We start from the raw sequence: 27,566 nt of genomic DNA on the forward strand, positions 1-27,566 counted from the left end.
AAGGCCAGGGATCAAACCTGTGTCCTCACGGATCCTAGTCAGATTTGTTTCCACTGCACCAGAACGGGAACTCCCAAAACTGGCTTCCTTTTTAAGGCTGAGTAATGTTCCATGCTAGGTATACACCACATTTGGTTCATCCTTCCATCTGTCAACAAACACTTGGGTGGCTTCCACTTTTGGCTATTGTAAATAATGCCACTACAAACATGGGTATACAAATATCTATTCATGTCCCTGCTTTCAATTTTGGGGGACACAGGCCCAGAAGTGGAATTGCTGGATCACATTGTAGTTCTATTTTTAATTTTTTGAGTAACTGCCATACTAATTTCCATAGGGGTTACACCATTTCACATTCCCATCAATGGTGCACAAGGGTTCCAACTTCTCCACAGCCTCATCAACACTTGCTGTTTCCTGCTTTGCAGATAATCACCATCCTAGTGGGTGTGAGCCGGTATCTCTTTGTGATTTTGATTTGCATTGCATTAAGGATAAAGGATATTGAGTATCTTTTCACATGTTTATTGGCCATTTGTTTATCTTCTTTGGAAAAAAATGTCTGTTTAAATCCTTTGCCCATTTTTAATATGGGTTGATTTTCTTTGCTGTTGTAAGAGTACTTTTTTATATTCTGGCTATTAACCTCTTATCAGGTACATGTTTTACAAATATTTCCTCCCCTTCTGTGGGTTTTCCTTTTCAATCTATTGATAGCAAAGGAAATTCTGATGCCAAGCAAATTTAATGTCCAAGGCTATGGGTCCCAGTGAATCAGGACTGAGAGTGAATTCTAAACTTCTACTAAAGAGGAGTTCCCTTAAGGCACAGTAGGTTAAGAATCCAGCTTTGTTACTGCAGCAGTTTGGGTCACTGCTGTGGCATGGGTTCAATCCCTGGCCCGGGAACTTCCAGGTGCCATAGGAATAGCCAAAAACAAAAAAACAAAAAAAAAACAAACAAACCCAAAAGTTCTATTAATGATAATAACTAGAACCAAAATTAGAGTCAGATGAAACTGCTAACTACAGTTTAAAGAAACATATGTCTGTTATAAGATATTGGGGGTGGGGGCATGGCATGCATAAGTTCCAGGGCCAGAGATCGAACCTGCACCACAGCAGAGAGCCGAGCCACAGCAGTGACAATGCCGGTTCCTTAACCTGAGCCACCAGGGAACTCCAAGGTATTTTTTTTTAGAACACAACTTTTAAGCAAAGATATCTTTAATGTTGCTGGATTAAAATTTATAAATTTTAACAATGTTAAGACAATTTTAAAAAGAAAAACACTGAACACAAAATAGTGCTCATTTCTCTAAATTAACTAGAACCTTGTCATTAGTTCATGCCTGGAAATTTGAACCTCATAATTAGCTGTCTACTGCCACCTGCTGGCATTATCCTTTAACTACAAAGTTCAGATCACCCATGAAGAGTCAAGTAAATTCAATCTGCAGTGATTGTAGCAACAACACAAAGTATATATTGTACTTGTTTTAAAAACAATATTTTTAATGAATTTGAGACAAAGGAAGAGAATAAAACAACTGATCAAAACTAAGCTCACAAAAAATTCGAGTTATCTAAAACTCACTAGCCTATTAGCAAATCCATATCTACTCTCTGTCAACTTTCTCACTTCTTCCCAACCTTAGCAAATTGCACAATAAAATGTGTAGCACAGAGCAGATCATGAAGCAAAAGAAGCTCCCTACATTTGCTCAGGAATGAGGACTCTGTCCTCAGCCCCAGAAGAGAGGAAAGGACCCTTACTTCTCCAATCATAGAGCCACTTCTCTGATTGAAACACAGTAAAATGCTTTGAAAAATAAAAGCTTTTCCAAACTATACCCTTTTCCCCTTACAAAGGAACCCTTCAAAGGATCTAAGAACAAAATAAAACTGTTTCTGCATGAGAAAAATCAGACTTAAATCTTCTCACTGATTACACTAAAAACACCAGCACAGCACACCTACCTTGATAAGGCCACTGAAGGACCGTGAACGGACCCGCTTCTGTACTCGCGGAGTAGCTGGCTCTCGTCCTGGTGTTTGGGTCCCAGAATGCTTATTAAACTAGAAGAAAACAGAGAGAGTATTTTGATAGTAGTCTCCCATCAAGAGGCAGCATTCTGTGACAACCAACAGCTACATGTAAATACCCGGCAAAGCCCAGAAATAAGTGAACCTGTATATATACGGATTACTTACTTGACAAGCAAATCACAAAGGCAGAAATGAGGTCGCCAAGAAGTCAAAATTTATTAGGTCAGCCTGAGGGTAAATTAAATAGTACATACCTCAAAACAATCAAACTGGAATCAGATCAAGCTTCTAGAATTAGATCTAACTACCAGTTTACAGCAAATATAGAGGGCTAATGAACATCTTAAATAACACCACAGGGATGCAGTCAGCAAAATCCAGACTGTGGGAAATGAACAATCTGGTTTCTTTCACAAATAAAGTGCAGAGAGAGAGAGGATGTGTGTATGTGTTTTTAAATGCAATGTGGTCTCTGGATTGGACCCTAGAGCAGAAAAAGATTAGTGTTAAAACTGGTAAAATCTGAATAAAGTCTGTAATATTAATAGTAATGTACTAATTTCTTAGTTTTGACAGTGTTAACATTAGAAGGAACTAGAAGAAGGGTATATGGGAATTCTATACCATCTTTGCAATTTTTCTCCAAATCTAAATTATTTCAAATTTAAAAGTTTGTTCAAACAAACAATCTTCAGCAACTTTTGAGGAAGAAAAAAAGATGGGGAGAGAAGGAAAGACCTATACATGAAAAGAAACCTAAGGAGTTCCCTGGTGGTCTAGCGGTTAGGACTTGGCACTGTTGCAGCTGTGGCCTGGGTTCAATCCCTGCTCTGGGAGCAGAGATCCCACATCAGGCCACTGCATGTCACAGCCAAAAAATAAAAAATAAAAGAAACCTAGTAGTGGAGTTCCCGTTGTGGCTCAGCAGTAACAAACTTGACTAGCCCAGGCAAGGGGTTGAATAGGAGCTGCAGCTGCTGGCCTTCGCCACAGCCACAGCAACGTCAGATCCAAGCCAATTCTGCAACCTATGCCAACCTATGCCCGGCAACACCGGACCCTTGGCCCACTGAGCAAGGCCAGGGATTGAGCCCATGTCCTCATGGATACTAGTTGGGTTTGTTGACTGCTGAGCCACGACCGGAACTCCACATCTTGTTTTTTTGTTGTTGTTGTTTTTCGTTATCAGCTGCACCCATGGCATATGGAAGTTTCTGGGCCAGGGATCAAATCCGAGCCATAGCTGTGGCAGTGCTGGATCCTGAACCCACTGTGCCACAGCAGGAACTCTGCACATATCTTGTTTTTAGTTCACTTTAATGTATTTCAAAAATCACAGATGTCATGGATAGGCATATACCCTTAGCTTAAAACTTCCCCACTTTTGGAGCTCCCCTCGGAGCTCAGCGGTTGACAAACCCAAGTGGCATCCATGAGAGCACTGGTTCGATCCCTGGCCTCATTTAGTGGGTTAAGGATCCAGCGTTGCTGTGGGCTGTGGTCAGACTCGGCTCGGATCTCCACATTGTTGTGGCTGTGGTGTAGGCCGGCAGCTTCAGCTCCGATTCAACCCCTAGCCTAGGAACCTCCGTATGCCCAGGGTTCAGCCCTAAAAAGACAAAAAGACAAAAAAACAAAACAAAACAAAACAAAAAAAGAAACTTCCCCGCTTTTGCTGCTTTGGGAAAGATTCCTCATGTTCTTACTTGCTGCAAGTAATAACAAATTTTTTCCTTTTCCTGAAAAAAACCAATAAAATAAAAATCACAGGGGGGAAAAAAAAAAACTAGTATCCATGAGGTTGGCAGGTTCAATCCCTGGCCTTACTCTGTGGGTAAGAGATCCAGCATTGCCATGAGCTGTGGTGTAGGTCACAGACATGGCTCAGATCTGGCATTGCTGCAGCTGTGGCGTAGGCCGGCAGCTACAGCTCTGATTTGACCCCTAGCCTGGAAACTTCCATACGCCATGGGTGTGGCCCTTAAAAGACATTGAAAAAAAAAAAGAAAAAAACCTAGTAGCTGCACCAACCCCCTCCAAAAAAAATACCCTCTGGTCATGCCATTTCTAGGAAATAATCTACAATGAGAATATTTATGAACAAAATATATAAACTAAAAGATAACCTAACCCCAAAATGTCTAGAAGACAAAACTATATATCAGGTAGCATACAATAAAATATTATGCAATGATTAAAAATGTTTACAGCCTTTTAATGACATGAAAAATATTCTGATATCATGTTATATGAAAAGGGTAGGAGGAGTTCCCCCTGTGGCATGGTAGGTTAAGAACCCAACTGCAACAGCCCTGGTCACTGAAAGAGGCATGGGTTCAACCCCGCCCCAGTGCACTGGGTTAAAGAATCCAGTGTTGCCACAGCTGTTGTGTTGGCTGCAACTGCAGCTCAGATTCAATCTCTGTCCCAGGAGTTCCCATGTGACATGGTGTGGCCATAATCAATTAATTAATTTAGGAGTTCCTGCTGCAGCACAGTGGGTTAAGAACTCAATTGTAGCAGCTCAGGTCACTGCAGATTCGAGTTCGATCCCCAGCCCAACACAATGGGTTAAAGGATCTGGTGCTGCCACACCTATGGCATAGGTTGCAGCTGCAGCATGGATTCAATCCCTAGCCTGGGAACTTCCATATGCTGCAGGTATGGCTGTTTTAAAAAAAAAAAAAAGAAGAAGAAGAAGAAGAAAGATAAAAGGGTAGGATATTTTAAAAGCTGCATATAAATGATGATCTCAATGAAGCAAAAGAAAAAATGTGAAATACATATTCATGGAAAGAAACACAAGAAGGAAATACTCCAAAATGTTATCAGTGATTACCCCTAGATGATTACAAGTCATTTTTTATTTTCTTCTTGACATTCTTTTGGAAGTTTCAATATTTCTATAGTGAGTATTGCCTATTTTCATAATCATGGAGAAAAAATTAGGAAGTAATAAAATTAGTTTCTTCAAAAATAAATGGCAATATTTTAAATGTATACAAGGAGTTTGCAAGGATACATGAGAAAATACTATAATGTTTAATGAAAAGGGAAGAGATAGGAGTTCCCATCAGTGGCTCAGCAGTAATGAAACTGGCTGGTATGCGTGAGGACTCGGGTTCGATCCCTAGCCTTGATGTGTGAGTTAAGGATCTGGTGTTGCCGTGAGCTACAGCATAGGCCGGCAGCTACAGCTCTGATTTGACCCCTAGCCTGGGAACTTCCATATGCCACAGGTGCGGCCCTAAAAAAAAAAGAAAAAAAAAAGGAAAGGGAAGAGATAAAAGAAAGTATATTGTATGATCATACCAACATCAAAATATCCCCATAGGAAAAAGACTGAAAGTAATACCCAAAATGTAAACACTGGTGGCATGAGTGATTTATTTTCTTTTAATCCTTCCCTATAATTTCCTATTCTTTAAAAAAAGAGCAAAAAAAAAAAAAAAAAAAGTCAGTTTTTTTCCTTTGTATTCTCTTTTCCCCTCAGTGTTCGTGATGAGTCATTTATACCTGTCCCACCTGAATTAGTGGCTTAGTTTCTACCAAGAATTAAACCACTACACCATTTCAAATCTGTAATACTCCTCAGCCAACACTCTCTCAAATTCTAGTCATAGCACAATTTGCTAGATCTCAAAGTAACTTCAAAGAGAGTGACAGAAAATTTGTCAGTTGTTAAGAACAGCTCAGTTCAACATTTTCTGAGTATGTGTTTCTGTCTGGCCCCATGCTTGAGATCAAGTTCAAAAAATAAATAAAAATGCAGCCTCATCCTTCAAGAAGGGAATAAGAAGTCAAGAGGCTGACCTTGTCTATTTAGCTAAAATTCAAGAGGGACCAAGACAACATAAATTTCTTGAGAAAGAAACTAACCTAGTCATCAGTATTTACTCGAGCCACACTTTGAGTCTCAAAATAGCAAATGAGACCCAATTTTGCTCCCTTAGCTCCAAAATAAACAAACTGAGCCACTAGAATTCCTATTTCTAGTATCACACTAGACCCTTGACTTAGTGTTTTCTAACTGCAAACAAGTCCCTAGTAAGATCCACCACTTCTGCTCTGCTACGCCAGCTGCTTTACAGAGATTCTCTCTAATCTTTACGACCATAAAACATGGGGACTACAATTACCATTTGCCAAACAATAAACCTGAAATTCAGAAAGGTTAAGTTATTTGCCAAGAAAATACGGAGGGTTTAAATGTTGTACATGACCAACTTAGAGAAACTCTAACCACACTGGATCCTTCTGTTTACTCTAGTAATAAATGCAAGAGCCTCCGCCCGTTTCCCTTGTGGGGCAGGAATACAGAGATCACCACTGAGGTTCCACAAACAAGTCTGCTCCCTTGGTTAAACCAAAGCTGGGGCCACTAAGGGAAAAAATTCAATGAAATTCTTAATAATACTCCCTACCGATTCTACAACCCAAAATCACATTCCTGAAGCCTCGTTGCTGTTTCCCTGCCTTCAGCACCTGTTTGATAAGCTGTTTCTTCTTTGCTGACTCCGGCATATTGTGAACGTGCTGGAACAACTCTCTTAGAGCCTCTTCCGTACGCTGCTGGGTCTCCTCCTGTTGAGAGCAGGAATCTACCCGGTTTCGTTTCTGAGATCTTGCTAGTTGGAAGGACCTGGTATGACACGAAGCTGTCAGATCAAGATCATCCTATGGACAATTGAAGAGAAAAGTGAATTAATACATATCCTGCCAGCTTTGTTTCCAGGTTCCCACAAGCCTGGAACAAAAAAAGGGGGAAGAAGTAGGAAACATGGTATACTTTTACATGTAGGAACAAGAAAATTCTGGAGTTCCCATCGTGGCTCAGCAGATACAACCCTGACTAGTATCCATGAGGAAACGGGTTCAATCCCTGGTCCCGTTCAGTGGGTTAAAGATCCAGCATTGCCATAAGCTGCAGTGTAGGTCACAGACACAGCTCGGATCTCCCATTGTAGTGGCTGTGGCTTAGGCCAGCAGCTGCAGCTCCAATTCGACCCCTAGCCTGGGAACTTCCATATGCTGCAAGTGAGGCCCTAAAAAAAAAATTTTAAAAATAAAAAAATAGAAAGAAAAAGGAACAAGAAAATGCTAAACACTATCATAAGATAAAGAGAAACCCACAATTATAGACTCTGTCATCAGCCCACTCCCATGACCTCCCCAGAAAACCTAAATTCATTCAGAATATTGCCACCAAAAATTATATTTATATAATAGTCTAGTTTTCAAAGCATCTTTTAATCTCATGTAATTCTTACTGCTAGCCTATGGTAAGCAGGGAAAGTATTACTGCCATTTGATAGAAGAAAAAAATTGAAGCTAAGCTCCCATTTTTTCAGTGTCTAGTTAAGTCATCTAGACACTAAAATGACACAGCCATCCCGCAGACGAAGGAGGTGCTCTTTCCCCATGTGAGAATATGACATGATAACTACACAGCAGGGAGAAAGGAACAAAAATAACTTTCTAAGAAAAACCAAGCTCCAGGTAAACGAGTTGAAATCAAACAGTTTTCCCGGCCACACCAAATACTTGCTGAATGAGAGGTAGAAACCAACAGAAGGAGAAAAAACAGTAAGATGACGGCTTAAGTTTCTAACCAAGATAGACTAAATAGAAATCATTGAAAAGTGCCTGTGAAGTTTTTTAAACTTCTCGCTGTTACAGTTCAATAACCGTATGGAATGGTGTCAATAAGCATCACACGTATGCTTTCTAAGCTCATATGGGCCTAAGCCTTTTAGACATTTCAGTGCTACCTTACCTCCGAACCTGAAAGAATGCATTATATAAAAGTGTACTTTTATAACTAAAAAACATTTAATACATTTACATACTGTCTGTATAATATGCTATAAGGATGCATATGAGCTTTATGAGAAACACTAAACAGTCTATGCCATCACTCACGTATGGAGGATTCCACCCAGCAGTGGAACACCTCTGAAAGGAGACAAGACTGTACGTGCAGTATTTTTCTTTTTTTTTTTTTTTTTTTGCCTTTTTGCCTTTTCTAGGGCAGCTCCCGCGGCATATGGAGATTCCCAGGTTGGGGTCGAATTGGAGCTGTAGCCGCCGGCCATGGCCACAGCCACAGCCATAGCCACGCCAGATCCGAGCCTCGTCTGTGACCTATACCAGAGCGCAGGGCAACGCCAGATCCTTAACCCACTGAGCAAGGCCAGGGATCGAACCCGAAACCTCATGGTTCCTAGTCGGATTCGTTAACCACTGCGCCACGACGGGAACTCCTACGTGGGGTATTTTTATTTTAACATATAAGTTGCCTCTCAGTCTTTATCCTTATCTCAAAATGACTAGAAAATTCTGAGCTATAACACGTTGTATTTCCCTATGTCTTTTCTTTGATTCCATACTCTGTTTTAAAACTCCACTAATCTTATTTAGCTCTTTCCTTGTTTGAGCTAAGAGCAATTTCCTTTTCTTACCTTTGATGCTTGAGTTCTGGAACCCAAATAGTGCAATCGAGCACATTCCCGAATGTAAGCAGGAGCCTGGGCAGGATATAAAAGAAAACCAAGAGCAAATGGTTAGCTGTATCTAAAATTCTTTCAGGTCACCAAGACAGTGGTTCTCAAAATAATCTGACTGCCAGATTACTCTGGAAAAGCAAAAGATCCTCAAAATATCCTACTTCATAGTTTCTTTCTCTTGCCACCAAAACGATAACTCAACAAATCTGACGGGAAAACTGTGAGAAGATAAAACTGTAGCTTTTAAAAGTCAGATATGGCATATATATATATATGTACATGTGTGTATATTATTTTTTCAAGTGAGCCAGAAACAAAAATATAGAACTGTAGTGATGTTTACACTTGACAAAGCTACCCCAAAATCCTTATAAAAATTACAAGTGGTCTCTGAATCACATTCTAGAATCACTTTAAAGAAAATACACTGATGGAGTTCCCATCGTGGTACAGTGGTTAACGAATCCAATTAGGAACCATGAGGATGCAGGTTCAATCCCTGGCCTCACTCAGTGAGTTAAGGATCCAGCGTTGCCATGAGCTGTGGTGTAGGCCAGTGGCTACAGGTCCGATTAGACCCCTAGCCTGGGAACCTCCATATGCTGCAGGAGCAGCCCTAGAAAAGAGAAAAAAAAAAAAAAAAAAGACAATAAATAAAGAAAGAAAATACATTGAGAATTACTGTGGGGCAACAAAAAAACAAGGAAGAATTTAGCTTACTGGTATATTGCCCAGAATCCTGTGATAAGTACCCTGATACAGATCTAGTAGGTATGTAAATCATACAACCACTATGGAAGAGAATTTGGCAACATCTAAAAATTATATTTTCATTTACCCTTTAAACCAGAGATTTCACTTCTGGAAATCTATGCTGAAGCTATAATACAAAAAAAAAAAAAAAAAAAAGAAAAGAAATACCCACCCACTTGGATAAGATTAATCAAAATATTAGATACAACCCAAATGTCCATAATAGGAGAATAGCTGAATAAACTTTTCTCTCTTTTATACTATCTTCTTTATTCCCATTTTTCTTAGATTGCAAAATGAGAAAACAACTAATTCAGTTGTATAAGTTTTGCCTTATAAAGAAGTTGCCTTGTCAGGTAAGATACTAAATGAATAAGCTTTTATACATCCATACAACACAGTACTATGCAGTCATTAAAAAACGAGAGGGGTTCCTGTCATGGCTCAGAGGTTAACAAACCTCACTAGTATCCGTGAGGATACGGGTTCAAGCCTTGGCCTCGCTCAGTGGGTTAAGGATCCGGCATTGCAGTGGCTGCGGCATAGGCGAGTGGCTACAACTCCAATTCGGCCACTAGCCTGAGAACCTCCGTATGCCGCAGGTGTGGCCCTAAAAAGACCAAAAAAAAAAAAAAAAAAAAAAAAAAAAGAGAGCGAGAAGGGAGGGAAGAAACACTTTATGAACTGATGTGAGTGATTTCCAGAATTTACTGTTGAGTGAGAAAAGTTATGGAAAGGTATATAAAGTACTTGTGTAAGAAAGAAGAGGAAATAAGAATATATACACATATACACATTAATTTGTTTTCACAAAGAGAAACATTAATAGAATAAACCAGAAAATAATGAAAATGGCTAGGGAAAGGACTGAAATTTCTCTAAATATAACTTTTTAGGCACTTTTGACTTTTGAACCATGTAAATACACCACCAGTTCAAAAAAATAAAATTAAATCCAAAGGATAAAAAGGCAAACCCTAAAACTGACACAAACAAAAAAAATGAACATATCTGTATATCAAATTGATAACATAAGCAGAGAGAGGAATTATTCCACCTAACTTTTGAAAACTGTATTCTATATCTGACTATACATCCTTAGTAAGATATATTCAAGGAAAAACAAACTGTAAGGAAATCTTTTTTTTTCTTTTAGAGCCGCACCCAAGGCCTATGCAAGTTCCCGGGCTAGGAATCAAATAAGAGCTGCAGCTGTAGCTGCAGCCTGAACCACAGCCACAGCAACGCAGGATCTGAGCCACATTTGCAACCTACACCACAGCTCCCGGCAACACCGGATCCTTAACCCACTGAGCGAGGCCAGGGATGCCGGGGAGCAGCCTCATGAGTATTAGTGGTGTTCTTAACCCACTGAGCCATGACAGGAACTTCTAAGGAAATCTTAAACTTCCATCAGCAAGTTTACATGAGTTTATTGTTAGTAGTAACAGTTGTATTTTTTTGCAACTGATTTTTGTATATCGTAGGAAAAAGCAAATAAAATATATAAATGCTATTAAAATTTGGAATTTGCAGAGTTGCCAGGTAGCTCAACAGGTTAAGGATCTGGCATGGTTACACTGTGGCTCGGGTCACTCCTGTGGGCATGGTTCAATCCCTTGCCCTGGAACTTCCACATGCCAAGGACACAACCAAAAAAAAAAAAGAAATTCACCATCAGGAAAGTGCTCTCTAAAGAAATGGCCAAGGATGTGACTGCAACATTTTTGCTAAAATCTTAGAAACATCAAAAGGTCAGAATATTGTCATACTAAGGGTTCTTTCAAGAGAATAAAGCTCTTCCAGATTCTCTTAATCCGAAGCTTTCCAGAGAGGGAAGCTTAAAGGTACTGTTCAGTTTTCTCAGCAGGAGTCCAAGGAAGAGAAGGATATCTCTTCAATTTTATCTTCTAATTAAATGAATCCCACTAAAATCCACAGAGACCCACAAAGTTATTGAGAAAATGACGTTGTACTGAAAAGGACAATGAAAGGAGGCTATCAAAATTTTACTGGCAGGAAGCAGGCAGGATAAAACTACTCTGCTTCCCGAGTTCCCACTGTGGTGCAATGGGATCAACGGCGTCTTGGGAGCACTGGGATGCAGGTTCCATCAAGGGCCCAGCACAGGCATCTGGCATTGCACAGCTGCAGCTTAAGTCACTAAACTGCAGCTTGGATCTGCTTCCTGGCCTGGGAACTCCATATGCCACTCAGCAGCCAAAACACCATAGCAAACTACTCTCAATTACCAAGGGAGGGGGTACTCACCTTCCAGGTATCTTCCTATTTCCTTCCCCATCTTGGTTGTTCCCCCCTGAGTTTTGCTGTTGTCCAATCTGGCTTCCTGTCCCAGTCAAGCCCTTTCTTATCCAGTCATCTTTAGAGCCCTCTCAGAATCCCACCTGGGGAGTTCCTGTCGTGGTTCAGCGGTTAACGAATCCGACTAGGAACCATGAGGTTGCAGGTTCAATCCCTGGCCTCACTCAGTGGGTTAAGGATCCGGCATTGCTGTGAGCTGTGTGTACCTCACAGATGAGGCTCGGATCTGGCATTGCTATGGCTGTGGCGTAGGCTGGCAGCTACACCTCCGATTTGACCTCTAGCCTGGGAACCTCCATAGGCCGTGGGTGTGGCCCTAAAATGACCAAAAAAACAACAAAAAAAAAGAATCCCACTTGGCTCCATCCTCCTCATCCTATTACTGCCCAAATCCCATACATTACCCACCTTAAAAAGTTTCTGGGAATGTTTAATCATAAAAGCCATCCCGTTGTTTAACTTGGTGATATTCTCTTGAAGGTCATTTGCAGTGACCTATTTGGAGCAAAAGAAACCAAAAAAGGGAGATTAAGAGCTGGGAAGTTTACAAACAATGTAAATCAACTCTAATTAAAAAAAAAAAAAATTAGGAGTTCCCATCGCGGCGCAGTGGTTAACGAATCCGACCAGGAACCATGAGGTTGCAGGTTCGGTCCCTGCCCTTGCTCAGTGGGTTAACGATCCGGCGTTGCCGTGAGCTGTGGTGTAGGTTCCAGACTCGGCTCGAATCCTGCGTTGCTGTGGCTCTGGTGGAGGCCGGGGGCTACAGCTCCGACTCGACCCCTAGCCTGGGAACCTCCATATGCCGCGGGAGCGGCCCAATAAATAGCAAAAAGACAAAACAAAAAACAAAAAAACTCCCATAAAAAAAAAAATATATATATATAATAAAAAATTAAACAAAAAGAGCTGTGGATGTAGAAGGCAGATACTCCCATTTACTTACCAATAAACCAACTCTTTCAAACATATGATAGTTTCTATCACTAAGAAAGCGGACCCTAATGCAATGTTTAATTCTGGAAAGGCTTTTTGGTTCAACCAATTTCCACTGGAAATATGATCTAGGGAGAACCATGGGTCCCTGAAGTGACCAGGAGATCCTCGAGAACCAATCTTCATTTCCTAATTCTGCCTTAGAATTAGACACGCGGGCAGAGTTGCGAAACAAGACCTATCCTGGGAAAAGGGGCAAGAAGAACAGACCCTGTATTGACCACCAAGGACACTGCTCTCCAGAGAAACTAGAGTTTCTCTAAAAACAAAAGAGAACTGTCATTACTAACTGATACCAAAGGTGACATGTTTCTTTAAAACATAGTCAAATGGTCACTGAGTCCCTTCTCTTGTTTCCCTTGCCTCTTTAAGCACTTCAGCATCTCTGCTGTCCCAAAGCCCTCATCCTCAATACGTATCATTGTTACTTAGCGTTTGCTTGCACCAAGACCTCTTAAATACTTCTCTTTATAGTCAGAGATCACTCACTCCTTTGTCACAGTCTTGCTTAGCTTTGCTCTAAGATTCTTCCCTTATGAGGCTTTATCTCCTTAACATGGACAGATGTTGGTGCTTTTATTTTTTTCCCTGGTTACTTGTTAGGCAAAATGTTTCCCACAGCCTCTCTTCTTTCCCTTTCTTTCCTTATTTCCTATAATCCCCCAAATCCTTTATATATCACCATAAACTATTTCTGTTATCTTCCCAACAACCTTGTCAGGTAAGTGGGAAAGGTACTATTATCCCCAGTTTACAGAGGAGGAGCCTAAGTATAGAAAGTAAAGGACTCAGGTAACAGCTGGTTTGCAGCTTCCAACTCAGGTATCCTGACTCCCAATTCCGTCACACAGTAAAACCTATGTTATGAATGGACACAAATATGAAGCTATGTGCTTAAAGTCAAGAATTAGTTCAGGAGTTCCCGTCGTGGCGCAGTGGTTAACGAATCTGACTAGGAACCATGAGGTTGCGGGTTCGGTCCCTGCCCTTGCTCAGTGGGTTAACGATCCGGTGTTGCCGTGAGCTGTGGTGTAGGTTGCAAATGCGACTTGATCCCACGTTGCTGTGGCTGTGGTGTAGGCTGGCGGATACAGTTCCAAATGGACCCCTAGCCTGGGAACCTCCATATGCCACAGGGGCAGCTCTAAAAAAAAAAAAAAAACCTGTACCACAGTAGCGACAATGAAGACTCCTTAACCACTAGGCCACCAGGGAACTCCCCCCAAAAGGCTTTTATGCTAAGCAATTCACACTGACCAGCCAAAATGAGTATTCTAGTTTATTTAGCAGCCATAATTTTCCACTCAGAGTTTCCACTCATGAATAGCCATTCGGGTTTATCAGAGACTGATTTATAAGCAAGATTAACAGGAATTGGCTCCCTCAGGTCTGATAACTCTTAAATGAACTAATAAAGTTCCTAATCTTGCAAAGCTAAAGACTAGACCTTGGACCCTTGATAGCCTCACCAAAGTACAGCCACAGGATGAGGCCCAGCCCAAGAAAACCAAGCAGGCTTTCCTTTCCCCTCGATACTTACATTTTTTGGCCACAAAACATGGGGCGCAAACATAAGGGCAAGGTTATAGGCAGACATCTTATTCTTGTCTTGTTTCTTTGCTGTCTGGTACAGGAGATCAAGCAAGAGCTTCAGCAAGTTACGATTGGGTGGAGGGAGAATGAGGAAGAGCAACTGAAGAGCCTCAATTTGCCGCTCCTTATCTGGTACGTTGGTCTTGTTTCCTTTATCATCAAACTGCATCAAATCTTGAGGACAAAAGAGATGATTGCAGAGAAGGAAGAAAATATAAGTAAGAAAAAAAAATCAATGTTCCTACTATTTATAATCCTATGATCAAAGAAAGGGGGAAAAAAGAATCAGGTGTAAACAGAGATTATACCAATGTCAGCACAATAAAAAGACAAAAACCCGGAGTTCCCACTGTGGTTCAGTGGGAATCCAACTAGGATCCATGAGGATTCGGGTTAGATCCCCAGACTCAATCAGTGGGTTAAGGATCCAGTGTTGCCACAAGCTGCAGCATAGATCACAGACGCAGCTCAGGTCCCAAGTTGCTGTGGCTATGGTATGGGCTGACAGCTGCAGCTCTGATTCCACCCCTAGTCTGGGAACTTTCATATGTAACAGGTTCAGCCCTGAAAAACCCCCCAAAAAAGACAAACACCCAATCAAAATTGGGCGAAATGGAGTTTGGCTGTGGCTCATCGGTAACAAACCTGACTAGTATCTGTGAGGATGCAGGTTCAAACCTGGCCTTGCTCAATGGGTTAGGGATATGGCATTGCCATGAGCTGTGGTGTAGGTCACAGATGCAGCTTGGATCCTGCATTGCTGTGGCTGCAGCGCAGGCTAGCAGCTACAACTCCAGTTTGACCTCTAGCCTGGGAACCTCCATATGCTCCACCTATGGTCCTAAAAAGACAAAAAAAAAAAAAAAAAAAAAAGGGCAAAAGACTTAAATAGACATTCCTCCAAAGAAGACATACGAATGGTCAATAAGCATGTGTATATTCAGCATCATTAGCCATCAGTGAAATGTAAATCAAAACCACTATGAGATACTACTTCATAACAAGCGGTTTGACTATACTCAAAAAAAACTGACAATAACAAGTGTTGGAAAGAATGTTGGGAAAATTAAACCCTCCTAAATTGCCGGTGGAAATGTAAAATGGTGTGACCACTTTGTAAAACAGTTTGGCAGGAGTTCCATTGTGGCTCAGCGTTTCAAATCTGACTAGCAACCATGAGGACACAGGTTCAATCCCTGGCCTTGCTCAGTGGGCTAAAGATCTGGCATTGCCGTGAGCTGTGGTGTAGGTCGCGGACGCGGCTCAGATCTACCTGTTGCTGTGGCTGTAGCGTTAGGCCAATGGCTATAGCTCGGATTCTACCCCTAACCTGGGAACCTCCATATGCCTCAGGTGCGGCCCTTAAAAAAAAAAAAAACAGTTTGGCAATTCCTCAACAAGTTAAACAGAGTTACCATATGATTAGCAATTCCATTCCTAGGTATATACCCAAGAGAAATGAAAACATGTCCACACGTATCTTTAATAATGCCACGCCCTTCATGTTTCCTCACCAAGAGAGTTCACTGCTTTAAAAAAAAAAAGGATTCCCGCTGTGGCTCAGTGGTTAATGAATCCAACTAGGAACCATGAGGTTGCAGGTTCAATCCCTGCCCTTGCTCAGTGGGTTAAGGATCCGGCGTTGCTGTGAGCTGTGGTGTAGGTTGCAGACATGGCTTGGATCTAGCATTGCTATGGCTCAGATCCCATGTCGCTGTGGCTCTGGCATAGGCTAGTGGCTATAGCTCTGATTCGACCCCTAGCCTGGGAACCTCCATATGCTGCGGGAGCAGCCCAAGAAATGGCAAAAAGACAAAAAAAAAGGGGGGGGGGGAATAGGAGAATAAGGGACTCCTCTAATAGTGTCACAACCACTGTTTCTCTCCAACAGGCTACACAGGTTATCTTAATTGAGAAACAGTCCCTTGGATAATCCGAATTTCAAAAGACCCTGAAAACCATTTGAGTATATAATTCATATAGACCTGAAAATGATTCCAGTGTGTTGCTGAAGCTATTTAACTTCAATAATAACGCCACAGGTTTAGGAAAGGCAGGTAATATTTCTAGAAGTTGTTTCCTGTTAATATGGAATTGAAAACAGAAATCCCTTCCAGTAATCAGCAAGGCATATCGTATGCTACACCCATGCCACACCTTAATATGATCTCAAAGAACAGTGAATCATGGGGTGGTGGAGGGGAGGTTTCAGACACTGTACTAAATTAATTCAACAGGAAAGCAAACAAAACAAGCATCCTTCATGTTAACCCTTATAAAAAGAATATAGTATTTTCCATATCTTTTTCAAAGACCCAACAACTTTATTTCTCCCCCAAATCATCGTAAAGTTATATAACATTCTGGTAGTATTTCCTTATTTGTATCATCTAAATTATTCCCGAAAGTGCTAAAAAAAAAATTAATCTTAATACATTTTAGATATCAAAACCAGTTTTTTGGGAAAGTTCCCTGGTGGTGCAGCGGGTTAAGTTATCTGGCATTGCAGCACCTCTGGTATAGGCTGCAATGTGGGTTTAAACCCTGGCCTGGGAACCTCCATGTGCTGTAGGTGTGACCAAAAAAAAAAAAAAAGTTTTTTTTAAGTAGTAAAAATTATTCAAAAGAAAAAATGTTTCTATTAATTTTCTACAAAATTAGAAGCAAGAGAAGAAGGCTCGAGGGTAGAAAACTAAGTAAAGGCAGTATGGATACTGATGTCCTGTGCACTTTGAGCCGACTGCAGCAGAGCAGCTGTGCAATTTCAGGATGAATTCCCTACCACACAGGCACAAAGGAGAACAAGGAAACTATTTATGAGCTGAAAATGGAATATTCTCGGAGTTCCCGTCGTGGCGCAGTGGTTAACGAATCCAACTAGGAACCTTAAGGTTGCGGGTTCAGTCCCTGGCCTTGCTCAGTGGGTTAAGGATCTGGCGTTGCTGCAGACACAGCTCCAATCCCACACTGCTGTGGCTCTGGCGTAGGCCGGCGGCTACAGCTCTGATTAGACCCCTAGCCTGGGAACCTCCATATACCACAGGAGCGGCCCTAGAAAAGACAAAAAGACTAAACAAATAAATAAATAAGTTTATTTTACCCAAAAAACTGATTCAATCACACTTAACTAGCCAATGCTTATGAGTACTCAGGAAGCCCAGAAATATCAGTCTTTACCAAAATTAGCAGAAACATTGCTGTGTGTTACAAACGACAGAATATTTCGGATGACTTTACTAAATTGAAAGATATGCATTTATATCTCCTTCTCACCCCCTATACTCACCAGCAATTTTGAGGTGTACATGGAAATGCTTATGTGTCAGCAGGGGCTCAGGTAACTCCCCTAGAAACATCTTCAGCAAGGTGGCAACATCGTTTGAGTGAAACTCCCCTGATTCCAAGTCGATATCAGTTCCATTATTGAGAGCATCCCTTAAAATCTGCTGTCGGACACTATTCCCTGGTACTCTAAACAAACCCTCTACTCGCAAGTCTGTTCAGCATGGAAGAAAAACAAAGGACATGAAAAAGGAAACAAAAAGAGGAATTATGATTAAAATAAGTCATCTAAAAGACGACTTTATACTTGAAAGACCCTTTACAAAGAGCTTGAAGGAGGTTTTTGCCTTTCTTCCCAGGGTAGTTTAAAACCTATTGGCCCCTGAGGGACATATCTGAATGTCCCTGAGCACCAGATCTCCCAGCCTGAGAGATGGTCCACCCAGGAGTCACTCAACCCCCTGAGGCACATCTGGAGACTGAATTTATCCTTAATGGTCAGAATGAGCTTGAAAACTAAACTGGAAGAAAAGCCAAATCTCCCTGAAGACCCCTTCCCTTGGGTCATCCCAGACTCTGTTCAGAAGGGCTGGGTTCATCTGTGGAGGTTCACTGCTCCTGCAAACACTTCTCAGCCTAAAATGAATCTAGGAGTTCCCATCGTGGCTCAGCGGAAACAAATCTGACTAGGAACCATGAGGTTTCGGGTTCGATTCCTGGCCTTGCTCAGTGGGTTAAGGATCTGGCATTGCAGTGAACTGTGGTGTAGATCACAGACTCGGCTTAGATCTGGCGTTGCTGTGGCTGTGGCGTAGGCCGGAGGCTACAGCTCTGATTTGACCTTCTAACCTGGGATCCTCCATATGCCTCAGGTACAGCCCTAAAAAGACAGAAAGACAAAAAAATAAATAAAAATAAAAATAAAATAAAATGAATCTAGAGTCTCTGTGCTGCCCCAGGAACTAGAACTCTAACCTGTCAGATCACCTTTTAGTCTAAGAGATTCCCAGAAGCTCAGGGTCATCCCAACTAAACTATTCTTCCCTCTCAACTAGATTCTAAGCTAATCTAAGGGGATAAAAAAGATGGTACATATTGGGAGGTTTTTTTGGCTGTGCCCACAGCATACAGACGTTCCGGCCAGGGATCTAACCATGTCATGGCAGTGACAACACCAGATCCTCAACCAACTGAGCCACCAGGGAACATAAAGACATACTGTTTTGGTTTGAGGAGTTTCCTGGTGGCTTAGCAGTTAAGGATTTGGCATTGTCATTGCTGTGGCTCAGGTCACTGGTGTGGCTCAGGTTCCACCCCTGAATGGGGAACTTCTGCATGCTGTGGGTGTGGCAAAAAAAAAAAAGAAAAGAAAAGAAAGAAAAAGCATGAGAATTCATCTTTTCAGCTTAGGTACATATTTCTTTGTACAGTTCCCTAATTCAGGAGTCCAAGTTCAAATTCCTACAGCTCCAGGCTGGTAATAGTAATTGGATGAACAGGAAACCTAACAACTGAAGATCAGCCAGCCACCTGTGCTCCAGCTGACTGTCCAACTGGCAACAGGGCCCAAGGATGCTAGACCTTCCTAACATCCAAAGAAGTTGAAAACCCAGACTTTTCCCATTTTCAAAGACTAATAACTAATTTTATTTTTAATTTAATCCTTTGCCAAACAAATAAGATATGAATAACAATGTCTTAAGCCTTTAGGCCATCAGTTTGCAACCTCTGCTCTAGCTCCTAGCACAGTGTCCCACATAGAACAAGCCATAAAAAACTGCCTACAGCCTCTGGCGCAGGCCGGCAGCAACAGCTCCCATTAGACCCCTAGCCTGCCTGGGAACCTCCGTGTGCTGCGTGAGCAGCCCTAAAAGGACAAAAGGCAAAAAAAAAAAAAAAAAAAAAAAAAAAAAAACCTGCCTACAGCCATTCTACCCTAAACTCGCCTCTTATCTGATCTCAGGCACTAAGCAGGGGCCTGGTTCGTACTTGGATTGGAGAATAAGCCATAAATAAGTGTTACTGTTGAATTTACCAAAGCATCACATAAAGCTACACATTTCATATATATTCAGCTGTGCCAAGCACTTAGAGCAATGACATAACCAGCATGACTACGAAAAAAATGAATAGGAATTAAGTGAAGAACGTATTTTAATCAGATAATTCTAGAGACAAAAAGTGTTTCTGGTGATAAACTGTGATTCCTGGAGTAAATGCTATGATCCTTTAGGAGCAACGTATTTTTCCAGAAGAAGTCTCTCTCTCAGTCAAGGGGAAAATGTGATTTCACAGACACTATCTAGTGTATATATATCTTTGAGAGTATAAAACAAATTAATATATGAGGTGTAATTTAAAAGGAAATATAGGAGTTCCCGTCATGGCTCAGTGGTTAACAAACCCGACTAGTATCCATGAGGACGCGGGTTTGATCCTCGGCCTCACTCAATGGGTTAAGGATCTGATGTTGCCATGAGCTGTGGTGTATGTAGGTTGCAGAAGCGGCTCGGATGCCACGTTGCTGTGGCTGTGACACAGGCTGGCAGCTATAGCTCCAATTTGACCCCTAGCCTGGGAATCTCCATATGCCGTGGGTGCGGCCCTAAAAAGACAAAAGACAAAAAATTTAAAAATTAAAGGAAATATTTTTATAAATATGCCACCTGAAATTATCACAGATTTAGCGTTTTTGTTGATGGTTAATCAGTACCTAGTAACTCAAGGATGTGAGCTCCCAATTGAAAACTGACAATTCTTCATTAACAAAGAATGGCAATGGAGTTTCCATTGTGGTTCAGTGCGTTACAAACCCGAACAGTATCTATGAGGATTCTGGTTTGATCCCTGGCCCCACTCAGTGGGTTGAGGATCCGGCGTTGCCATGAGCTGTGGTGTAGGTTGCAGAAGCAGCTTGGATCCCATGATGCTGTGACTGTGGTATAGGCCAGCAGCTGCAGCTCTGATTCAACCCCTACCCTGGGAACTTCCATATGCTACAGGTGTGGCTGTGAAAAGCAAAACTAACAAAAAGCAAACAAACAAACAGAAACAGTAAATGGCAAAATTTCTAGTCTTACTTTTGTGTAGATATTCAATCAGTTGGTATATCTGGGCAATGCCTTCTTCTGTCAGTGGGGATCCAAATATTACTTCTTTTTCTAAAAAAAGAACACAAAAAGATATAATAGGACAAGGCTATATTTTCCATAAATAGGACAAAACCAACATACTTAAAACCAGCATACCCCCTCAAGCATCCTATGTTGACAGTTAAACAAATATTTTCATGGAGTCAATAAACAAAAACCTTAGAATTAGAAGTGTATTAGAAAATGCAATAAAACAACTTAATTCTCTGCAAGTTGTTTTTTTGTTTTTTTTTTCATTTTGTCTTTTTAGGGTGGCGCCTGCAGCATATGGGAAGTTCCCAAGCTAGGGGTCCAATCAGAGCTGTAGCTGCAGGCCTACGCTACCAGTCACAGCAATGCAGGATCCGAGCTGCATCTGTGACCTACACCACAGCTCACGGCAATGCCGGATCCTTAACCCACTAAGCAAGGCCAAGAATTGAGCCCACATCCTCATGGATCCTAGTTGGGTTTATTTCCACTGAGCCACGACGGAAACTCCCTGCAAGTTTAATTTTTTTTTTTTTTTTTTTTTTTTTTTTTTTGTCTTTTTGCCATTTCTTGGGCCGCTCCTGCGGCATATGGGAGGTTCCCAGGCTAGGGCTCTAATCGGAGCTGTAGCCGCCAGCCTACGCCAGAGCCACAGCAACGTGGGATCCGAGCCGCGTCTGCGACCTACACCACAGCTCACGGCAACGCCGGATCATTAACCCACTGAGCAAGGGCAGGGACCGAACCGCAACCTCATGGTTCCTAGTCGGATTCGTTAACCACTGCGCCACGACGGGAATTCCCTGCAAGTTTAATTTTAGATGGTAGGTTCCTTGAAGGCAAAGACCACCTTATTTAAGTAATAATACCTAGAATGTTCATATTTAATTTTAAAACAAAAAATAGAATTAGACCCATGAGGAGTTCCCGTCGTGGCACAGCGGAAACAAATCTGACTAGTATCCATGAAGGATGCAGGTTCAACCCCTGGCCTCTCTCAGTGGGTTAAGGATCTGGCATTGCCATGAGCTGTGGGGTAGGTTGCAGACGTGGCTTGGATCCTGTGTGGCTGTGGCTGTGGCCAGCAGCTACAGCTCTGATTAGACCCCTAGCCTGGGAACGTCCATATGCCACGGGTATGGCCTCAAAAGACAAAAAAAAAAAAAAAAAAAAAGAATTAGACCCATGAGTGTCAGGGCATGACAGATTATCCACTAGGGTTGGTACAGGGTCTGATCTGTTATAATGTTTAAACTTTCTTACTGCCCTCAGATTTCCTTATAATTTAATAAAACAAAAGAGTATCTCTTTAATATCTTACCAAAAGCAGTGCTAACAATCATAACTTACTATATATATAAATAATAACTTATTTCTGGGAAGGCTTTTGGGGGTGATTCATAGGCATTTATCTGCCTTATGAAGTGTTCCATGGTACATATGCACAATGGAATACTGCTCAGCCATAAAGGAGAACAAAAAGCCATTTGCAGCAACATGGATGGAACTAGAGACTCATACTAAATGAATTAAGTCAGAAGGAGAAAGACAAATACCATATCTTATTCTGGAATCTAATATATGGCACAAATGAACCTAACTACAGAAAAGAAGCAAATTTATGGATATGGAGAACAGACCTGTGATTGCCAAGAGGGAAGGATTGGGAGTTTGGGGTTAGTAGAGGCAAACTATTGCATTTGTAGTGGATAAGCAATAAGATTCTGAGATTCTGCTGTAGAGCACAGGGAACTATATCTGATCACTTGTGGTAGAACATGATGGAGGATAATGTGAAAAAAAGAATGTATATGGATGCATGGCTGGGTCACTTTGCTGTGCAGCAGAAACTGACAGAACACTGTAAATCAACTATCAAAACATTTTTTTAAAAAAATGAGTGTTCCATGGAATGACAACATTGGAGAACTACAACAATAAAAAACGTTCAGTAGTTCCTGTTGTGGCTCAGCAGAAACGAATCTGACAAGTATCCATGAGGACACAGGTTCAATCCCTGGCCTCACTCAATGGGTTAAGGATCTTATGTTGCCGTGAGCTGTGGTGTAGGTCACAGATGCTCGGATCTAGCACTGCTGTGGCTGTGGTATAGGCCAGGAGCTACAGCTCCGATTTGACCCCTAGCCTGGGAAGCTCTGTATGCTGTGGGTGTGGCCCTAAAAAGACAAAAAAAAAAAAAAAAAAAAAAAAAAAAAGTTCAAACTTTCTTTACTGTACTATCTGTGTAACTTTGGGTTTTTTTAAATATTATTTTAGTATAGTATTATTAGGGCATGAAAATCAAGGTCCCCTGATAAGTATCTAAATTAATCATATCATCTCTTGGGGATTGACACATATGCTTTAGTTTATCCAGATTGTTTTCAGAATTTTTATTGCTTTTACTTAAGGTTTTACTACTCATGTAAATAAAAAAACGACACAAAGTGCTTTATGATAATAGGAACTCCTTCCTGAACGTGCTGAGACCTGCTTCCCCTCACAGACACATCTCTTACCCTTTCGCTTGAGAGACATTAGAGACCGGAAGAATCCTGATGCCGGGCCGGCCCCGCCAGGCAACTTAAGGTCCACTTCTCCCATCAGCTGAGCCAACTCAGTTCCAGGTAAATCGATGAGCCTTGTGATATTGCTGACCACTAACTCGGTGAACACCTCTGGTTTCTCATGCCGGAGTTTCTCCACAAAAAAGTCAGGATTGAAGATAACGGGCTGACTTCGAAGGGAAGAGTCATTGCAGATAACAAAATTGCAGATGGCATCACTGAAAAAAAACGGAGCCAAAGACTCTTTGGGAAGATCATTTTTGTATGTGTTTCTCGTTCTCTCTCAACCGTACAATGATTCATTCTTTCTGTGGGTTAAGCTCATATCGGCCTTTTGAAAATCTAATGCTTAATCTGCTGACTGCACAAAAGAAGACAATTTGGGCTTGTTGCTGTTTAGGTTATACCCACCGAGATACTCAGAAATTTAGTTTAACAAAAAGACACCAAATGGCCTCTATGATGTGACTTGAATTTGCCTCTTAATTTTAGGTATTCACTGAAGGAAGATAAGATCCTACAGACTCCAGAGTCTAAGAGTATATAAGAATTAGCAGTCACATGAACCACATTTCCTTACTTAAAATGTTAAACCCAGGAGTTCCCGTTGTGGCTCAATGGTAATAAACCCAACCAGAATCCATGAGGATGCAGGTTCGATCCCTGGCTTTGCTCAGTGGGTTAAGGATTCAGTGTTGCTGTGAGCTGTGGTGTAGGTCGCATACACGGCTTGGCTCCTATGTTGCTGTGGCTCTGGCATAGGCCGGCAGCTAGAGTTCTGATTAGACCCCCAGCCTGGGAACTTCCATATGCTGCACAAGCGGCCCTAAAAAAAAAAAAAAGTTAAATCTAAACTATTAAATATTTGTAAAACATTAGACCTGCAGCTGTTCGCTCTAACACAGCAATGAGTAATCATTAAATTAAGGCCTTCTTTGCAGAAAAGCCAGTACTATGTGGTATTTCCCACCCAGTGATCAACTGCAACAATACCACATTCAGGCTAGCCACAAATGCCACAGAAACCATGTGACAGTGAGCATGCGACTACTGAAGAGCTAAAACTCTATCTAAATAGTATAGTGGACATCTTGAAGACTTTTGGGGTTCTTTGGCTCCTGGGTCCCTACCCAGGCAGGTGTTTCCTTATAATCAGTCCCCTTCAACTGAGCCAGCCACTCTTGGATTCTGTTCCTCATAACCAAAAATCCTTCACTAGAACAGAAGGCACTTACAGGTACATATAGCAGATATTAACTCAGCCTTGCCTAGGCTCAAAACATAGGTTTTACTTTAAAATCCTTCATTCTAGATGTGTCTGACTCATCATCTAAGTGCAACCTTTGCTCAAACAGGTTCTTTTTTTTTTTTTTTTTAATCTTTTTGCCATTTCTTGGGCCACTCCCACGGCATATGGAGGTTCCCAGGCTAGGGGTCGAATCGGAGCTGTAGCCGCCAGCCTACACGAGAGCCACAGCAACGCAGGATCCGAGCCGCATCTTCGACCTACACCACAGCTCACAGCAACGGTGGATCCTTAACCCACTGAGCAAGGCCAGGGATCGAACCCACAGCCTCATGGTTCCTAGTCAGATTCGTTAACCACTGCGCCACGACGGGAACTCCTCAAACAGGTTCTTTCTAAGGCACCTGAAACAATTCTGTATTTTGCTTCTAATTTCACTCTTCTATCACTGAGTAACACTCACCAGATATGTTCTTTTGGCCCCTAATCTTAGCTGGTTTTCAACTCCTACATTATTTTGGCTATACTTCTGGCAAACTTCCTTGACTCTCAGAAATACATTCTTCCCTGTTGTTCCCTAATGTCTAATTACTATACTCCTTTTTACTTCTAATGTGTTACGTTTAAGAACGGTATTATTCCATCTCTTATAGCAGACATCACCATTTGTTCGTATCCATTATCAATTATCTCTACTAGCTTGTTCTAATTCTTTTTTTTTTCCGTACCCTCAGCATACGGAGGTTCCCAGGCTAGGGGTCTAATTGGAGCTACAGCTGCCGGCTTACGCCACAGCCACGCAGATTCAAGCCGCATCTGCAACCTATACCACAGCTCACAGCAACACCAGATCCTTAACCCACTGAGCAAAACCAGGGATCGAACCTGCAACCTCATGGTTCCTAGTCAGATTCATTTCCACTGTGCCACAACAGGAACTCCAAAATCCTCTTTTTTTAACAACATATTTCATTCAAGAAATCAGAGTCTATAGACAACTATTATTTATTATCACTGCTAATGAGAAATTACTACTCTACTGAGAGAACCAGAAAATCACGAGACAGGGTAGCACTGACAAGAGTCTTAGAATTTATCAGATATAAGCTAGAGTTTTATGGTACTCACATCCGTTTAATTCTGAAAAACAGAATTCAGATCAGATTAATTCTAACATATAAATGTTCATGAATAGCATCCATTATAGTCCTAAAGTAGAAACACATACCTACATATAACTTCCAGATCTTCATTTTAGTAATATCCAGAGTAAGACTCAGTTAAGATTCTAAAACCTACATCGCAGTTGACTCTCAAGCCTAAACCGGATCAAATACAAAAGTACAAAGGAGCTAGAATCACGAAACCCTACCACACTGTTTCTCAACAAAATCATTTCTCCCTGTGGTCTGCTCCCTGCTGGATATGTAGACACGGTAGAAGAATAAATAAGTTCAAGGCTGCTCCTACCTATTCACAAGGAATACATGAAAAAATACCTTAGGTCCTAACACACAGGTAACAAATCAGCAATCTCCCAGTTTATTTTCCCCTTCCGTTTTTCCTCCTCTTCCTTCCCATAATCCTTCACCCTTATTTTGTCTCACTTTAATTTCTTCAACCTAGTTCTTTTCTTCCCCGCTCTTCCTCACTTTTTCTGAGTGGAGCATGTAGTAACACAAGATCAAGAGAGAGAAATGGTTAAAGAAGTAAAATGGAAGATCAGAGACAGAAACGACAGATAAAGTAGGTTATGTTTTTAAATTATCCCCATACCACAAAGTCTGCTAATCTCTTTCCATGGACTACACACAGGACCACAATATAAAGCTGAGACTATCAAGGAACACGGTCAAGAACTTAAGAGAAGGACTACAATAAAAAACAAAAAAAATACTATTTTTAAACAACAACAACTTCCTACTCTGCACTATCTAATTTTAAAACAAACTCTAAGTTTGCGCAAGTTCGAGGAAAAAATAAATTTCTTACATAAGTGCTGAAAGCTTCTGATGAGGCATTGGTAAATCGAAGAGACAGGAAAAAAGCTTTCTCCTTGTTTGTTGTGACAAAGAAACCCTCCTTTCCCTGCCCCGTCCCAGCCTACACAAATTCCAGACATGTTAGAGGACACAAGGGCACATTATGGGGCCTGAAAGGCAGTACTTATTAGGACTCTAAGCACTAGTCTGCAGTAGGAACAAAACAAATAAAACACGGGGGCCAGTTAATTATATTTGCCAACATGTAGATGAAGCTCAATGGCAGTCTCCTATCACACTGAAAGTTGTATTAGATGAAACTGTCACCTAATATAAAAGCATAAAGACTAGTAGGTTTACAGTATGAAGGGAAGGGTGATCCTGACCTCATGTCGTTCACAAAAAATAAATTCCAGACAGAATAAAGATCTAAATCTGAAAAGCGAAACTTTGCGTGGAACACAGTACAGAAGAATAAATACATGAAGCAGAGGGAAGATTTCTGAAACAAGACATAAAAAGTATAATCCACAAAGTAAAGACGGACATATTTAACTACCTTAAATTTTTTTAACTGTTCTGTTCAACAAATGACATTATAAATTAAGTTCTTAAAAATGAAGTAAGTCATGGTGCCTCTGAAGAACAGAACTGGGTGAAAGAACAGGAGTGGGAGAGAAATTTTCACTGTAGGCTCTTTTTGTACTTTCTGGATTTTTGATTCATGTGAACATATTACCCATTCATAATAAATACATAAATTTAAAACTTTAAAAGTTATAATAAAAGACAAACCATAAACTGGAAAAAACATCTGTCATGCATATACAAGGATTAGGACTCAGAATTTATCAATATGCCTAAAACTTGTAAGAAAAACACTCAAAGATAATTACTCAAAGGATATGACCAAGTAATTCACAGAGAGGCCTAAATGACAAACATGAAAAGAATCTCAACTTTAAAAGTTTTCAGGGTGGGAGTTCCCAACATGGCTCAGTGGTTAACGAATCCGACTAGGAATCATGAGGTTTGATCCCTGGCCTCACTCAGTGGGTTGAGGATCCAGCATTGCCGTGAGCTGTGGTGTAGGTGGTGTAGGACTCGACTTGGATCTGGTGTTGCTGTGGCTGTGGTGTAGGCTGG

The 27,566-nt window shown here is 41.2% G+C and overlaps 1 long non-coding RNA gene across 11 annotated transcripts in view; it reads right to left on the minus strand.

The window, feature by feature from the left end:
* ARHGAP19 overlaps positions 1 to 27,566 on the minus strand; it is a 72,871-nt gene that overhangs the window by 11,143 nt on the left and 34,162 nt on the right. For 8 of the 11 annotated variants that reach the window (XR_002338335.1, XR_002338334.1, XR_002338333.1 and 5 more), the window contains exons 2-9: positions 23,145 to 23,410; positions 20,584 to 20,664; positions 17,508 to 17,717; positions 14,169 to 14,395; positions 12,041 to 12,127; positions 8,513 to 8,578; positions 6,537 to 6,728; positions 1,983 to 2,081 (exon numbers count right to left, since the gene is read on the minus strand). This is a non-coding gene — a long non-coding RNA (Rho GTPase activating protein 19). Of the gene's footprint in view, positions 1 to 1,982; positions 2,082 to 6,536; positions 6,729 to 8,512; positions 8,579 to 12,040; positions 12,128 to 14,168; positions 14,396 to 17,507; positions 17,718 to 20,583; positions 20,665 to 23,144; positions 23,411 to 26,430; positions 27,403 to 27,566 lie in introns of those variants that run through there. The other 3 variants (XR_002338341.1, XR_002338338.1, XR_002338339.1) reach the window with 3 other exon arrangements.

Source organism: Sus scrofa, chromosome 14, assembly GCF_000003025.6.
Source record: "Sus scrofa isolate TJ Tabasco breed Duroc chromosome 14, Sscrofa11.1, whole genome shotgun sequence".
NCBI classification, from domain to species: domain Eukaryota; kingdom Metazoa; phylum Chordata; class Mammalia; order Artiodactyla; family Suidae; genus Sus; species Sus scrofa.